A 17,404-nucleotide genomic window follows, 5' to 3' on the forward strand; every position below is an offset into this window, starting at 1 on the left:
CTTACTTCTTCATTTTATGTCAATGACCAAAAAGAACTCAGAATTTCCAAGTTATTCTTGATTCTCATCTCTAAACCTCATCCTCTAATCCTCTCTGACTCCGGATACCCTTTCACCATGTTTTCTGGAACTCACCAGCAAAGCTCCATGTCCAACCACTTTATATATTTTCCTCTTATCTGCTCTCTAAATAACACCCAGTTTTTCTTTGTTGACTCTGATTCTCATGCTAGCTTTCAAGAGATAGCTGTTTCCATACCACACCACTTAAATGACTGAGATTGGACATGGGATAATACTCTCTTTGTTCTTCAATATCTCTTCCAAAGCAGTCTCCCTCCTTCCTACAACCTCCTTGCTGGGATCTCATGGCATCTACCCACTATTCTTTATAGAAGTCTTCAACCAACCTCTGGCCAATTCACCTCTTCCATTAAGATACTAGTCTTAGCCCATTGTCACTTTGTCCAACACCATTCTCATCATAAAATATAAAAATTCCAATACCCCACATGGATGAAACTTCAAAAACACTAGTATCTGAATTACTTGATTCCTCAAATCCAAAGGTCTTGTTTTCCACCTTATTACTGCTGTGAAACAATTTCATCACCTTGTGATATATGCATTCAAGGAATATTGAACATGACATTGTCATTTAAGTTTCAATATTTGCATGTATTCCTGGAGTAATAGATTATTTGTCTATTTACCTCTAATTTAGCATATGTCACTTTTAAAATTATCTATAATTCTATTAATAGTAAGAGATCCAATAAAAATATATTATATAAATATATGATAGATTCTATACTTCTCAAAAATACTGCAACATATATTAGTCTATATTTCTCAAAAATGTACAGTAAAAATAAGATTGGAAATAAATATGAAAAAATCCTCCTTTAGAATCTGTATTACTATGGTTTTTATTGACTTAAAAAAGATTCTTATTACTTAACAAGGTTAATGCTTAGCTCATGAATGTCCATTAAATACATTTTTGTTTTCACCAAATTATATTTTTCCCAAATAAGGTAATATTAAGTATTTGGCCCAGATTTGAATTGTTCTTACTTTGTTTTCTAAATTGTTTGTATTCAATATGAAGTAGTGTGTGTATATGGCTAATGTTACAAAGCATCTACAATGTTTTAGTAAAAATATTTAAAGCATGTTTTTAATTTTATATTTCAGAAGGTTCTGTTATTGAATTATTATTTATTTTCCAGTGAAATCTGGTTAAATGCTAGCAGTGCCATGAAATCACTGCTTAGCTGGGTTGTCAATGTGCACATTTCATCCTCAGTAGTGAACAAGGTTAATGATATCATAGCATTACGGACAATGCAATAGAGGGTATTCGTGTTTCAACTAATTCTCAAATCAGTTATATCAGTCATTCTTCAGCAGAGACAGAACCTAAATAATGAATTATTTCAAAGTACCTTAAATCACATTAGTGATTACAAATTTTAATTTGTTTGAAGGAGCAGGAGCAGTGTTGGTTAAATTCAGTATCTGCCTCTCATGATACCGTATGCTTCCTACACTACATTTTCTATGCAAGGTAATGGCACTATTTGAAGAAATTTAACATAATGGTGCACCTGTTAATTGATTGCCAATTGTTTAATTTACATTCAATTTTAAGAAGGAACTTGTTTATTTTTATAGGGTACTTGAAGTGCCCAGATTACTTAATCAGTTGGGCTGAACAAATGTATCTCGGAAATTAAGAATTTTTCCTGGAAGGAGGTAAGAAATTTAAAAATATGCCCATTTTCATGTTAATAAGTTTTGGTGGACATTTTGCTTTGCTAGTACATTTTTGGCATATAATTTAGAAGACAAATGTTAAAAATTAAGGGCTTTTTCTGTTTTTACTTCTATAGACTTCTGTTTTGTGGGATGATTTGAAAAGGGGTAGGGCTCCCAGATTAAAAAATGAACTATGTAGAGAAGCCACATTACCACTTCAAAATGTCAAGATCGGGATTCTTACTATTTTTTTTAAAAAAATCCTCACACATAGTAATGAGACTGGTTTTGCCTTATTCCCCAGGAGCAGCAGAACAGAGGTAGTTGATGAGTGGGCAGATTGCCATCCAGAAAGATCGTTTGGCTGGCCCGTCCCTTCTACAGTTCCTGGAGCACATATGGTTACTATCAGCTAGAATCCATTCAAAGGCTGGAGTGCCAAGCACAGAGGGAGGAGTCGGTTTTTTAATATATTATGCTATCATAATTTTGACTTAAGATGTAAGACTGAAATATAACCCTGAAAGTAAAATGCAGTTAGGAAATCTAAATGCATATGCATTATTTTTAACCCCCTTTAACTACAATTGTTGCACAAGATTCATTTCATTATAAGAAGTAGGAAGAAAATTTAGCAACATTAAACCTTCCATTCTACTGTTATATATGTAAATATATTACTATTAGAAAAAATTGCTATCAGAGGAATGAACAAAGGAATTAAACATATACTTAAAGATCTAAGAGAAGTCTAAGGGACTGATAAGAGAAAAACAATTGAATTTTATTTTCCTTTTATGGGTGTTTGAGTGGAATAAAATATTTTATCAACTTTTAATTTTTTATTTCAATAAAACCAAAGAGTTCCCAATGTTGTTAGGTCCTTTTGATTTAATTAGATAATTAGTCCTATTTAAGGTTAACAAATTCATTTTATCTATTTTTCATATTTAGTATCAAGAGAAAATGATTTTTAATGAAAATTATATCATAATTATTACATGAAAGCATTATACATGCAGGATATTTATTAAATTAGGTGAAAATTCACTGATTTGGCATGTACATTTGGAACTGTTAAAGTTAATATTGAGTCAAAAAAGATTTTTAATTTTTATAGGGACTTTAAAATTTTTAATTTATGTATCTTACATCTTTAGTATTCATAGAGCAATAGAGACTTCAAAATATGACTTTTGTATAGCCAGTTCTCTAATATATACATATACATAATGTATCACACATATCATATACATGTAGATGTGTTCATTATAGTGGTAGATTAATTTTTTACCTTCCAGAACACTCATTTCCTGGATGCTATTTTCTTATTATATATTTTTATTATTATTTTATTACAGTTGACACAATTTGTACCCCTATTTCCCCCACCTCCCATCCCACTCCCCACTCCCACAGTCAATTTCCACACTGTTCTCCAGGTCCATGGGTCATTCATACATGTTTTTTATCTAGTCCCTTCCCCTTATTTCCACCATTATTCCCCCACCCCTGTCCTCTGGTCACTTTCAGTCTGTTCCATGTTCCATTCCTACGATTCTATTTTGTTCATTAGATTATGTTATTCCTTAGATTCCTGTTATTGGTGAGATCATATGATATTTGTCTTTCACTGACCAGCTTATTTCACTTAGCAAAGTATACTCCAGTTCCTCCCGTGGTGTTGGAAAGGGTAGGAGTTCCTTCTTCTTTCCACTGTGTAGTGTTCCATTGTGTAAATATACCACAGTTTTTTGTTACCCTCATTTACTGATGGACACTTAGGCTATTCCAGCACTTGGCTATTGTAAATAACACTGCTATGAACATTGGGGTGCATAGGTTCTTCTGAACTGGTATTTTAGAATTTTTAGGGTATATCTCCAGCAGCAGAAATGCTGGGTCAAAAGGCAGTTTCACTTTTATTTTTTTAAGAAACTTCCATACTGTTTCCCAAAGTGGCTGTACCACTCTACATTCCCTCCAACAATACGGTTTCCTTTTCTCCACATCCTCGCCAGCACTTGTTTTTTGTGGATTTAATAATAATAGCCATTCTAACAGGTGCAAGATGATATTTGATTGTGGTTTTAATTTGCATTTCTCTGATGGCTAGTGATGTTGAACATCTTTTCATATATTTCTAGGCCCTCTGTATGTCCTTGGAGAACTGTCTATGCAGATCCTTTACCCATGTTTTAAATTGGATTATTTATTTTCCTGGTATTGAGTCATATGAGTTCTTATATATTTTGGAGATCACACCCTTGTCTGATGTATCACTGGCAAATATTTTCCCCCACAGAGTCAGATCCCTTTTCATTTTGATTATGGTTTCTTTAACTGTGTAGAAGTCTCTCAGTTAGATGTGGTCCCATTTGTTTATTTTTTCCTTCATTTCCCTTGCTGTGGGAGATATGTCAGCAAAAATATTGCTGCACGGGATAGCTGACATTTTCCTACCTATGTTTTCTTCTAGGACTTTTACAGTGTCACAATTTACATAATTTTAAATATTTTATTTATTTATTTGTATAGGTAGGAGAAGGGAGGGAGAAAGAGAGAGAGAGAGAAACATCAATATGTGGTTCCCTTTCACATACCCCAATCTGGAGACCCCATCTGTAACCCAGGCATGTGCCTTGACTGGGAATAGAACAGGCGGCCCTTTGGTTCACAGGCCAATGCTCAATCCACTGAGCCACACAAGTCAAAACAACTTACATTTAAGTCTTATATCAATTTTGATTTTATTCTGGTGTATGGTGTAAGTTGGTTGTCTAGTTTCATTTTTTTGCATGTACCAGTCCAGCTTTTCCAATGCCATATGTTGAAGAGGCTATCTTTAATCCATTGTATGCTCATGCCTTGCTTTGTCAAATATTAATTGACCATAGAGACTTGGGTTTATTTCTGGGTTCTCTATTCTGTTCCATTGATCTTTGTGCCTGTTCTTATGTCAGGTCCAGACTATTTTGATTACAGTGGCCTTGTAATGCAGTGGACTGTACTACAGGGTAAACTGGACAAAGGTGTCCAGTTTACTACTGGGCTGTACTATAATAATAAACTGGACAAAGGTGTCCAGTTTTGCTACTCTTATTCAACACAGTACTAGAAGTTCTAGCCACAGCAATCAGACAAGAAAAATAAATAAAAGGCATCCAAATTGGAAAGGACGAAGTAAAACTGTCATTATTAGCAGACAACATGATAGTGTACATGGAAAACCCTATAGTCTCCACCAAAAAAACTACTCAAAGTAATCAGTGAATTTGGCAAAATAGTGGGATACAAAGTCAGTATTCAGAAATTGATGGTATTTTGTACACCATCAATGGAATATCAGAAAGAAAAAACAAGGAAAAATCTCATTTACTATAGCAATAAGAAAAATAAAATACCTAGTAATAAATTTTACCAAGGAGGTAAAAAACCTGTGCTTGGAAAACTATAGAACACTGAGAAAAGAAACTAAGGAAGATACAAATAAATGGAAGCATAAACTGTGTTCATGGATTGGAAGAATTAACATCATTAAAATGTCCATAATATCTTGGTTGCTATTTTTCATTAGTATATTATGCCCACAAATACTAAAAATGTGGGTTTTTTTTAAGCAAATAAGAACCTCCTGATTTTCCAATTACAATTTCCTCATAGGACATCAATAAAGAAGGCAAGGGTCACCAAATAAATTTCCTAGATACTAATTCAAGATTGTTTAAAATTTATGAAGGCCAGCCCCGGCTTGTGTGGCTCAGTGGATTGAGCACCAGCCTATGAAACAAAAAGTCACTGGTTCAATTACCAGTCAGGGCACATGCCTAGGTTGTGGGAGAGGCAACCACACATTAATGTTTCTCTCCCTGCCCTTCTCTCTTAATTCCCCTCTGTCTAAAAATAAATAAATTTAATATTTTTAAAAAATCAACCTTTAAAAAAATAAATGAAATTTATGATGGCCAAAGTCATATATAGACTTATTTTTTAAAGGCATTGTCATAATTGGTTTTAATGTATACTTAGAGAGCAAGCTAGTTTTTCAAAATTAATTTAGATAAATTAATCAACAGTCTATTTGGATGAATCTTAAATTATTGAACACAATTAACAATGAACACATTGAATAGAAATGGGATAGTGAATCCTAAAAAATTAGTAAATGTTTATAAAAGTGAGAAAAGCAAATTCCACTAAAATCCATAAAATTTACTCCCAGTATTGCATTCACTAGAACTATTTGCAGAATTTAACTTATGATTTAGGCATTTAATGATACAAATACAAACAAAAGTAGATAAATGTCAGTTTGTTGAAAATGTGATCTGGCCATTCCAAATTAAGAGGCTAGAGACCTACCTGTTACACACCAGTGTTCATTTCAGTAACAGGTTACTTTACCCCTTAATTTTTCCTCCTTTTAAACAAAAATAATCTGCTAAAGAATTGTGGCCATGTCAAATATATGATGACATATTTAATATCAATAAATATTTACATAGTTGACAAACAATATATTTTGCTTGCCCTGCTAATCTTATTATTTATTGGCTTATTTCCTTATGGAACACCAATATAGCAAGAACTGATGCATTATTTTCTGTGCTGAGTTGGAGAATAGTTCTGCACTTACTGACTCTTCCATTGACATGGGTCTACATATGTTTGATTCTAAACAAATTCTATATTAAATGTATAACCAATACCATATTAGAGACATCATGATAAAGACATCAAGAGTTTATTTTTTAAAAAGAAGGAAATTAAAGGAAGCCATAGTTAAGAAAAAGATGTACTGATCTTGGAAGAGAAGGTGAGATAAAATTTCACATTAACGGAAAAGAAAAATTGAAAATATATGGATGAGAAGAAAGAAGAAAATACAAATCAGAATACTAAGATCAAGAGTAGTACATATAGTTTGTTATTCCATTTGAGGTTCATTCTTATATAAACATTGAATAACTTTGGTCTGTTTTATAAGGAAGTGGTTTCATATACTAGAATGATACTACATCCTTGACACACATCTCTCTGTATTTCCAAGCCGAATCTCTATGTAAACTTGGGGAAATTGCTTTGCTTTATTTAACTTCATCATTTACACATTCTGATTAATAATACCTTGTTTATTCTTTTGAAACATTGTGTTTTTTAAAATTGAATTTTGAAATATACAAAATATTTTCTTTTTTAAATAACTGTCAAACTGTTTTTTATTTATATAATTTTCAAAGTGTTATGCTTTTTTTGACTTTTAAAGAAATATGAATGTTTATTGTGTTTTTCCCATCACAGTTTAATTCCCTTATACTCCTCTCCCCCACAGCAGTCACTGCCCTGTTGTCTATGTCCATTAGTCTTTTTACATTTTTGTACTTTTTCATGGTTAAGTCTTTTTTGTTCTATTATGCATTGTAAGCTTTTAAGGTAAAAACATTTTTTCTTCTTTATGCCTTCCTCCACCTCCTAGTGTAAGGGACAGACAATATTTATTAAATGAGTGACTAAAAGAAAGAATAAGAACATTTTTATTTAGATATGCTGATTGTGAGTTGAGTTAAAACAAAAACATTTAAATTTTTCTAAAATATGTTAGTTTTTAAGAGATAAAATCTTTCTTAAAAATAAAACTCTTTTTGACTCAATATGCTCCCTTAATTTAGATGTTATTCAATTTTGATTTGAAATAGGTTCTTTGAGCTTATTGCCTATTAGTATTTTAATCTGCTTTGTAATCACATCTAAGATTGTTCGAGGAATTTGAATATCTTTTCCTTATCAGAGAATGTTCTAGATATTTTTTAAGAAAGAGAGAAAGGTAGATATTTCAAGTTTGCCTAGAAAATCATTCTGGAATGGAGCTCTCATTCAGCTTCAGTAACAAGAAATGTCGGTGACTTGAGCAACCAACAAGCTCTCACCTAATGGCCTTGGGTTAGATATTAGTGTCCACAGGGTCAGAAGAAGTGTTTGGGAGATGTGGCTTTGCTTCTGGAGAGCCCAGCATCTGCCTAACCTATTCTGCACCCAGTGAGGGTGGGATCAAAATAGTGCCTGTAGGAGAGGGATGCTATTTACCTCTGAAAAACTTCATTGTCTGCAAGTTTGCACAGATCCTACCACAGATTCAGATTGAATCATTTACTTATTTTACTGGCTAATAATCTCCTATTTTCCCAAATAGTTCTTTATTTTTACTCTATCTTTTATAGTGTGGGCTAAATGTTTTTAGGTCCACAGAATTTCTGAGCCAGAAGGAATTTAAGAGGTCATCTCATTGTTGACATAGGAAATTAAGAACAATATAAACTTAGTAGAAGTTACAGAGACCAAGAACCCAAACCCCAAACTCTAACATTCTTTCTATTAGATCATAGATCTTACTTCCAAAACACTCCTTTATATATTATATTTTGTTCCCAAGGTATGATGTTTCTATCATATATTTTAGACTTATCTGTTTACTGTTCTCATTATTTAACATTATTGTCTTCAAGTGCAATTTATATTTGTGCAGGAAAAGAAAGAGGTGACATCCTCTTCTTTCACATACACATTCACACACACAAACACAATGACTGTCAGTGCATAAAAGAGCAAGAAAGATTAAGTAAGAGGAGTACATACATAGTGTACTACCTCCAGAAACAACCCTGTTTGGGGAATGACATTTTATGACTGGCTAAATATCTGTTGGTACATATATAGAAAAAGCAAAGTACTGCATAGAACTTTGGTCTTTATCAAACTCATTGAGATGTGTCCTGTTTCTTTGGGTGAAGCCTCTTTCTATATTTATTTTTTTTATTTCTAACTTAACTGAAAATAATTTAGGTAAGATAAACTCCACCTATTTTAAAAGGGTCAATTCTGTGAGTCTTCGTAGTAGTGTGTACCCAGGATAGCACTACCATAAGTAAGATAAACAAAATTTCCATTAACCCAACAAGATTCCTATGACATTTTACTTTGTTCATGCTGTGCATTTGGTTCACATTTTTATATAAATGGAATTATATAACTATATATTTAAATAAAATCATACAACTATGCATAATTTTTACATAGCGTAATGATTTATTTATACACTTGTATTTCTCAGCAGTTCATTTCTTTTTATTTCTAAATAATATTTTATTGAATATATATACTACATTTATTTATTCATTCTCTTGTTGATGGACATTTAGTAGTTTTCATCTTTTGGCTTTTGCGAACTAATTTACTATGAGCATTTGTGTACAAATCTTCATGTGGACATGTGATTTTATTTCTCTTGGAAAAACCTGTGGGGTTGAGACATCAGGATTGTTTGGTAGGCACAGGTTTAACTTGTTAAAAGATGTCAGTTTTCTACAGTGGATCCCTGTGCATCAGGGGTCAGCACACTATAGCTCTTAAGCCAAATTCAGCTCTCTTTACTTCTTTAAAATGTTGTACTGAAAACAACACACTTATTTCTTTATGAATTAGCTTCTTTTATGCTACAAAAGTTGAATTATGTAATTGTCACCAAGGTCATTATGCACTCAAATCTTTTTTTAAAATATATTTTATTGATTATGCCATTACAGTTGTCCCATCCCCCCACACACACACACACTTCTTTCCCTTCCACCCTGCACTCAAATCTTAAAATGCTTAATTACTACCTGGCCAGTTACAGAAAGGTTTGCTGATCTCTACTCTGCATCCTTGCAGAATTTCCCATTGTCAGTCTTTCTTCATTTTACCAATTTTAATGTATTATGTGATGACATTTTAATTAGGCTTTATTTTGCACTTGTCTGATGCCTAATGAGCATCCCTTAATTTGTGTTTTTGCATCTTTATATGTTTTCTAAAGTATCTATTGAAATATGTTGTCCAATTTTTAATTGAATTTTTCTATTTTTTTAAATATTTTATTTATTTATCTTTAGAGGGGAAGGGAAGGAGAGAGGAAGAGAAACATCAATGTATGGTTGCTTCTTGTGCATCCCCTGCTGGGAACTGGCCCCTGCTGGGAACCGGACTGCAACCCAGGAATGTGCCCTGACTGGGAATTGAACCGCGATTGTCTGGTTCACAGGCCCATGCCCAATCCACTGAGCTACACCAGCCAGGGCTAAATTTTTCTTATTATTTTTTAGTTTTAAGTGTACTTTATATATTCAGGATACAAGCCCTTTGATAGACATACATGGTGTGTGGATATTTTCTTCCATTTAATTGCTTTCTTTTTCATTTTCTGAAGTTCATTTTAGCAAAATTTTACACTGACAAAGGACATTATGTCATTTATTTCTTCATTTATATTTTCTACTACTTTGTACTATGAAATATTTGCTTACTCCAATGTTAAATTTTTTGTCCAATAATTTTGTAATAGCTTTATTGTTTTAAGTTTTAAAAGAATATGATCCATTTTAAGTAAATGTTTGCATGTGGTTTGAGGTAAGTGTTGAGATTACTCATTATTTTCATTTCCAGTGTCTGTCTAGAATCATTTATTGAAAAGACATTCATTTCCTCATTGACTTACCTTAGGAACTTGTGTCAAAAATCAACCCAAGCTCTTGTCTATAAATGTTCCATTGGACTATGTGTCTATCTACCCTTTTGCCAGAACACAGTGTCTTGATTTTTTTGTATTTATACTAAGTGTTGAAATCAAACTGTAAGATTACCAACTCAGCTGTGTTTTTTAAATTATATTTTATTGATTATGCTATTAAAATTGTCCTGATTTCCCCCTCTTTGTCCCCTGCCACCCAACATCCCCCAAGCCCTCAGGCAATTCCTGCACCATTGTTCATGTCCATGTGTCATGCCTATAAGTTCTTTGGCTACTCCATTTCCTATCCTGCACTTCACATCCCCATGACTATTCTGTAACTACCTATTTGTACTTCTTAACGCCCTTAGATCTTCACCCATTCCCTCCCACCCCTCTCCCATCTGATAACCATCAAAATGAAATCTGTGTCCATGATTCTGTCTTTTTTCTTCTCATTTGCCTAGTTTGTTTTTTAGATTCAATTGTTAATAGATATGTATTTTTTGCCATTTTATTGTTCATAGTTTTGATCTTTTTTTTCTTAAAGTCCCTTTAACATTTCATATATTAATAGTTTGGTGATGATGAACTAGTATTTTTCTTGTCTGGGAAGCTCATTATCTGCCCTTCGATTCTAAATGATAGCTTTGCTGGTTAGAACAATCTTGTATGTAGCTCCCCGCTCTTCGTGACTTTGAATATTTCTTGCCAATCCCTTCTAGTCTGCAAAGTTTCTTTTGAGAAATTAGCTGACAGTCTTATGGGAATTCCCCTGTAGGTAACTAACTTCTTTTCTCCTGTTGCTTTTAAGATTCTCTCTTTATCTTTAACCTTTAGAATTTTTATTATGATGTTTCTTGGTGGGCCTCTTTGCACTCATCTTGATTGAGACTCTCTGTGCTTGCTGGACTTGGATGTCTATTTCCTTCAGCAAATTAGGGAAGTTTTCTTTCGTTATTGTTTCAAATAGATTCTCAACTATTTGCTCTTTCTCTTCCTTCTGGCACCCCTATGATTAGGATGTTGAACCTCTTGAAGTTGTTTCAGAGGCTGCTTATACTATGCTTGTTTTGTTTGTTTGTTTGTTTGTTTTTCTTCTGCATTCTTTTTTCTTATTGTCCTGATTGGTTGTTTTCTTTTCTTTGGTTTTCAATTCATTGCTTCAATTTTCAGCTTCATCCATTCTACTGTTGTTTCCCTGTAAATTGTTCTTCATTTCAATTAGTGTATCCTTTGTTTCTGACTGGATCTCTTTTATGCTCCTGAGGTCCTCACTAAGTTCCGGGAGCAACCTTGTAACCAGTGTTTTGACCTCTACATTTGATAGGTTGCTTATCTCCATTTCATTTAGCTCTTTTTCTGGAGTTTTGATCTGTTCTTTCATTTGGGCTACGTTTCTTGGTCTCCTTATTTTGTCAGCCTCCTTGTATTTGTTTCTATGTATTCGATGGAGCTGCTATGGCTCTGTGTCTTGGTAGCGTGGCCTAATGTAGTAGGCATCCTACAGGGTCCAGTGGCACAGCCTCCCCTATCACCAAGCTGGGTACTCAAGGTGCACCCTTTGTGTGGGCTGAGTACACCCTCCTCTTGTAGTTGAACCTTGATGCTGTGAGGTTAATGGGAGGGATTTACCCAGTCCGGTCAACTGCAAGGATTAGCTGCGATCTCTTACCACCAACCTCCATGGAAGATCAACCGTTCAAGGGCAGGGTGGTGGTGCTCTGATGTAGTCTGTAGCTGTCCACTGGGTGGGCTGGCCCTGGGTTTTCCCAGTGGTTCAGGACAACATCAGCCCCCAGCTGTAATTTCACTGGGCCACCCTGCCTGAGCTATAAAGCAATTTGAGATGGCTGCTACTTGTGCTTGGAGATTTCCAGGTGAAGTCAAGCTGTGATTCTAGGCTGGCTGCTGCCAATGCTGGGTCTGGGGCTTACTGAGGCCAGCTGTTGCTTGTTTGATAGGATTTAGGAAGTTTCGCAGCATGAGCCAAGACCAACCATTTATATGGAAAGGCAGCCTGAGTGGGTCCATAAGTTGGGTGGGGCAGAGTCTCTGGGCATTTCCAAGGCAGGTCAAGCTGTGTTAGCCAGGTTGATGGAGTCTCAGACATGGCACCAGATTGCTGGCTCTATGGATTTGGGGGCGGGGGGGATTTAGAAAATAGTCAATGGCCTCTGCTCACCTTAATACCAGAAACTTCATTTTCTCCCTGTATGCTACTGATGCCTTTCAAGCTGCTGCCCTGTTGCTGGAGCTCAGAGGGAGTGTGTCTGAGTAGGTGAGTCTGTGTATGGGTTCTCTAAGAGGAACTGCTTGGGGCTCCAGACAGTTTCCACCAACTCAATTCCCACTGGTTTTTGCAAACAGAATTTGTGAGCTCTATATTCCTGGCACTGGAGCCCTGGGTTCGGGGATCTGGTGTAGGACTGGTGCTCGTCACTCCCAAAATACTCCTTCCAAATTTTTATCTACCACACATGGGTGAGGGAGCAGCACTTTTCACGTCTGTGCTTCTCCTACGGGTCTCCATGGATGTGATTTCTTTAATTCCGTAGTTGTCAGACTTTAATTCAACTCAATTTCTGTCAGTTCTAAGTGATGGTTGTTCTATATTTGAGTTGTAATTTTGATGTGGTTGTGCGAGGAGGTGAGCCATGTCTGCCTACACTGCCATCTTGACTGGAAGTCCCTATCTCAGTTGTGCTTTAAGATTTCTTTGCTACTTCAAAGTTCTTTGCTCTCCCTCACAATTCCTCTCAACAACTACCCTCCACCTCACAAAAAAGCCTACTGAGATTCAGATTGATACTTGTTGAATCTATAAATCTATTTATGTTTCTCTAGATATCTTATTATTGGTTTTTATTTTAAATTCATTGTGGTCAGAGAATGTACTTGGCTATCTATCATTTAAAACCTACTGAGAGTTGTTTTAAGTCTGGACATATGTGCTGTATAGTGTTTTCTAGATCCACTCTGTGTTTATTGGTTTCTTTTTGCCTTGTTGTCTTACTAAATTCCTTACTGTAATTATGACATTTTAGTTTTCTATTTTAATTCTGAACAATAAATTATGACTTCTTTATACTTTATTCCTTGATAATTTCATATACATTTTTGCTTAGTATGTCTTTATGCTGAATTGACCCTTTTGTGTACTGTTTCTTTTTTATCTTTGGTAATGCTTGTGCTTTGATGTCTATTTTAGCTGACATTATAACCTTCTTATGGTTAATATTTGCATCTATTGATTTTTCAAGTCACCTGTTTAATACTGCAGTTGAGCGTTTAATACATTGCAATCTCAGTTCCTTTGCAACTTGTATCCCTCCCATCAAGAAAATAAAAGCTTTTAGAATTTTATTTTATTCTTGACATTTTAAAATTTAGGAATTTTAAGCCTTTTAGGATCTGTTTTATTTTGTTATCATTGCACTAAGTGCTAAACAGCCCTCTTAATCTGATGATAAATGTTCTTCACTTAAGGAAAATTTTCTTAATAGATATATAGGTGTAGATAGATATAGGTGAAGATATTAAAATATATAGGTGGAGATATACATGAAATATATATAAAGATATAGGTAGAGACATGTGTAAAATATATATGAAAGAAATACATATAAATTTCTTCCCTGAGATTTTTTTGTCTTCCCTTTCTTTGGGTCCCCAAAATATGAAATTTAGTACTTTACTTGATCCATTTTTTTACTTTTATTTTTCTATTTCATGTTCTCACTGATTTTACTTTGTGGCAATTTTTCTTGACTTTGTATTCTAAACCTTCTATTGAAGTTCTTATTTCTTAAGCCAGGCGTTGAAAGACAAGCACCATATGATCTCACCTTTAACAGGAAGCTAAACAACAAAACAAGCAAGCTAAATATAACCAAAGACACTGAAATAGAGAACAGGGGGACAGTGACCAGAGGGGAGAGGGGAGGGAATTTCAGGGGGGAAAGGGGAAGGATTTACAAGAACTAGTAAAAAGGACACATGGACAACAACTAAGGGGGGTGGAAATGGGAGGGAGATGGGGAGCACTGGGAGGATGCGTTGGGATGGGAGTAAAAGACAAAAAAGTGTACTTGAACAACAATTAAATAAAAAATAAAAATAATAAAGTTCTTATTTCAATTACCCAACTTTGAATTGCTAACTGCACTTTCTGGTTCTGTTTCTCTTTTTTACGGTCTTATTTACTTATTCATTTGTTTGTTTTTAATAGATTAAAAATCTTTTCTTATTTCTAGGAAATGTTCACTACAGTTCTGACATTTTTTTTCATGTCCTTTATTATTTTTGTTTTCTCCAGATTCTTTCAGTTGGTGATTTGGGGTTTTTTGTCTTTCGTTGATGTGATCAATTTTCCTGAAAAGTCATGTAATTCTGTACTGAAAATTAATATTTATAAGTGAGATATCAAACCATATTTGGAAGCCCTGTGTGATGAGGATTGGAGTGGTAGACTTTAGAGGATATTTTGTGAATCATTAGACTGTAATTTATATTTACCAGCAGGAAAATCAGTCTTTTCACAATGGACCACCGAGTGATGATATGTGGGGTATTTTCTTCAGTGCTGTTTAGTGTCTCCAGTAGTTGAAAAAGGAAAAACACCTGCTGGTTGCTAATATTTTGGGAATAGAGGGTAGAAATATTGGCATCTCCTTTTTTTCTTCGAAGGCATGACATCTAGTATTGATTGTCTCCCAGGTTCCTTAGGATGATTGGATTTGCTTGTCCTGAGAGGTCCTCTAACACTTTTTTGCAATACAGATAAGTTTATATAAATTTGTCATCTCCAAAATTCCTTGAAATCTTACATCGTGGTAACCACTTTATCACCCTCTTGGTCCTAGTGGATGAATACATTCATTTGTTTGTTTCAGTTCTTTCATTGTATCTTCAATGGGATTAAGAGAGGGAGAAGATACATTTGTATGTATAAACTTTAATAGGTTTATTTAACTTAAATATTATTTTTGATGATGGTGGTATGTTTCCAAGATTAGAGGAAAAACTTCCCTGAGTTTTTCATAAACGAGTATCCAGACCAAATGGTTAATCATCAGTCTTCCCTCCCTTATGGCCATATTTTAAGAATCATTTTATAACCTATTGTCACCTTTACCTCAGGAAGAGAAGAAAACTCACATCTGTTCATTCCAATTTATGTAGAGAAATTTTAGAAAGAGGTTTGGTGAGGAGGGATTATTGGCTAAAATGATACTTTGCAATAATCTATAGATTTTATTACTCATGTTATTTCTGTTCTCCCATTACCATAGGTAATTGACTATAGTTTAAGTGGAAGTATAGACTGAAATACAGTTGCAGCTCATCTGGGTTTCATCAAAACTATATCCCTTTTTGGCCACAATGGACTTTGAAACAACTTATGTCTGGAAGTGCTACAAATAGTCATTAAAGATTTGCCTGAGGTCTGAGACAGTTGCTATGGAAACTGTCTCACTCAACGCTTTTTTTAGTGAAAACTTAACCAACAACAGTTAGCCAGAACTGAAAATAACAATAGGTGAAGAAATAAGCATAAATATGCAGGGTATTAAAAATAGTTGGATTTGTAAACTATTGTACATAGGTCCATGAAGATTAGTTATCTTGAATAGATTTTCTGGAACGATTTACTTTAATCTACACTACAAAAATGGAGAATCAGACACAGAAGTTTTTGATTACTTATATTCTATTTTATTCTAAATGTGTGGTCACAGGTTCTCCTGAGCTTACTTTGTTAAATGCAACTTTGTTTTGTTTCTAAAATACTGAAGTTTAAAAAAATTCTTAGACAAAACCATAAATTTATTTTTCAATTAGCATAGCACAGTAGTTTAGGTAAAATTTATAGCCAGCTGTATTTTAAATAGTGGTTTCCCAAATATTAATGAAAATCTCACAAAGTATCATTTTACCAAATGATATGATGACTAACATAATGTGGAGTGTAGTGAAAGCTGTAAATACATTGTCATATTGCCAACTTGTAATTTTTTGGTGGGTGGGAGTAGAAAATGGTGGTAAAAATATGTTAAAAAATAAACTTAGAAGATTTGTCTCTCAACATTTTATACTTTTCTACTCACAATATTAAATTATTTTTGGATATTGATTAATAAACTATCAAAAGCAGTATAAAGATAAAAAAAATAAGAGCATGCATAATTATAAAAGATTCCCTGGATGTCTAGGATCTATTATTTATATAAATTTTAAAAAATCAATTGAAGATCTCTAATTGTTTAAAGAACACCCAACATTTCCACGTTAAATGGTCAAGGAGACCCTCTGCGCAGTGACCCCTCTAACATGCTATACAGACTCTTACTCTGACAGTCTTACTAAATTAATCTGGGAAAGAAGCAGTAAGACCCAATGGATTGAGACATTCACATTTTTGTTACTAGATAATATGAAAAGCATATCCATCTTTTACTGTGAATCTTGTTCAATTTCTAAAGTAGTAGATGAATATGTTGCTTGAATTCGTATTGTGTTGACGTAGACATTTTAAAGACGTTACATAAAATGGTTGTATCAAATCATCTGCCTAAATGCCTAATTTCGATCTCATCCACTAATCTAGCCAATTCCATGTAAACCTGCATGCCTCAACCCAATATTACTTTCACAATAAAAGTCTTCATATTTCTTATCAAATGTGTAACTTCTTAATGGTTGTCTACTAGAAATCATATCTTTGAGTTGTGGATTGTAATTCTCTGTATATTAACTATTTTATTCACTAGATGTTGCTCAATTAACTTATTAGTGGCTTGATGAGTTGAGCATACATTTAAAAATACATTTTGCTTAATTATTTTCATGGTATCTTACTGCTTCCATTAAAATATGAAAATATTAATGATGAAAATGACTTTGACCTGCGAACTTCTAGACATCTTTGACTTGTCAACGCCAACAATGATAATAGCTATTATTAGCAACAGGTTTTGCAAACATTACTCTCAGCATGTTGGTTGACTTATTTTCAAAATCATAATGAAATTCTTAATTATAACTAAGGGTTAAGTACAAATGTACTATGTAGTTTAAAATGTTATCTAAAATTTTGGC

The 17,404-nt window shown here is 33.8% G+C and overlaps 1 protein-coding gene across 1 annotated transcript in view; it reads left to right on the plus strand.

Moving 5' to 3' along the window:
- The first annotated feature begins 1,683 nt into the window (after positions 1-1,683).
- SEMA3A (semaphorin 3A) overlaps positions 1,684-17,404 on the plus strand; it is a 323,208-nt gene continuing 307,487 nt past the window's right edge. The window contains exon 1 of the mRNA XM_037066142.1: positions 1,684-1,758. The gene's annotated coding sequence lies outside the window, so the exon portion shown is untranslated. The remainder of the gene's footprint in view (positions 1,759-17,404) is intronic.

This window comes from Sturnira hondurensis, unplaced genomic scaffold (assembly GCF_014824575.4).
Source record: "Sturnira hondurensis isolate 20B ecotype Veracruz unplaced genomic scaffold, ASM1482457v3 Scaffold0016462, whole genome shotgun sequence".
Taxonomy (NCBI): Eukaryota; Metazoa; Chordata; class Mammalia; order Chiroptera; family Phyllostomidae; genus Sturnira; species Sturnira hondurensis.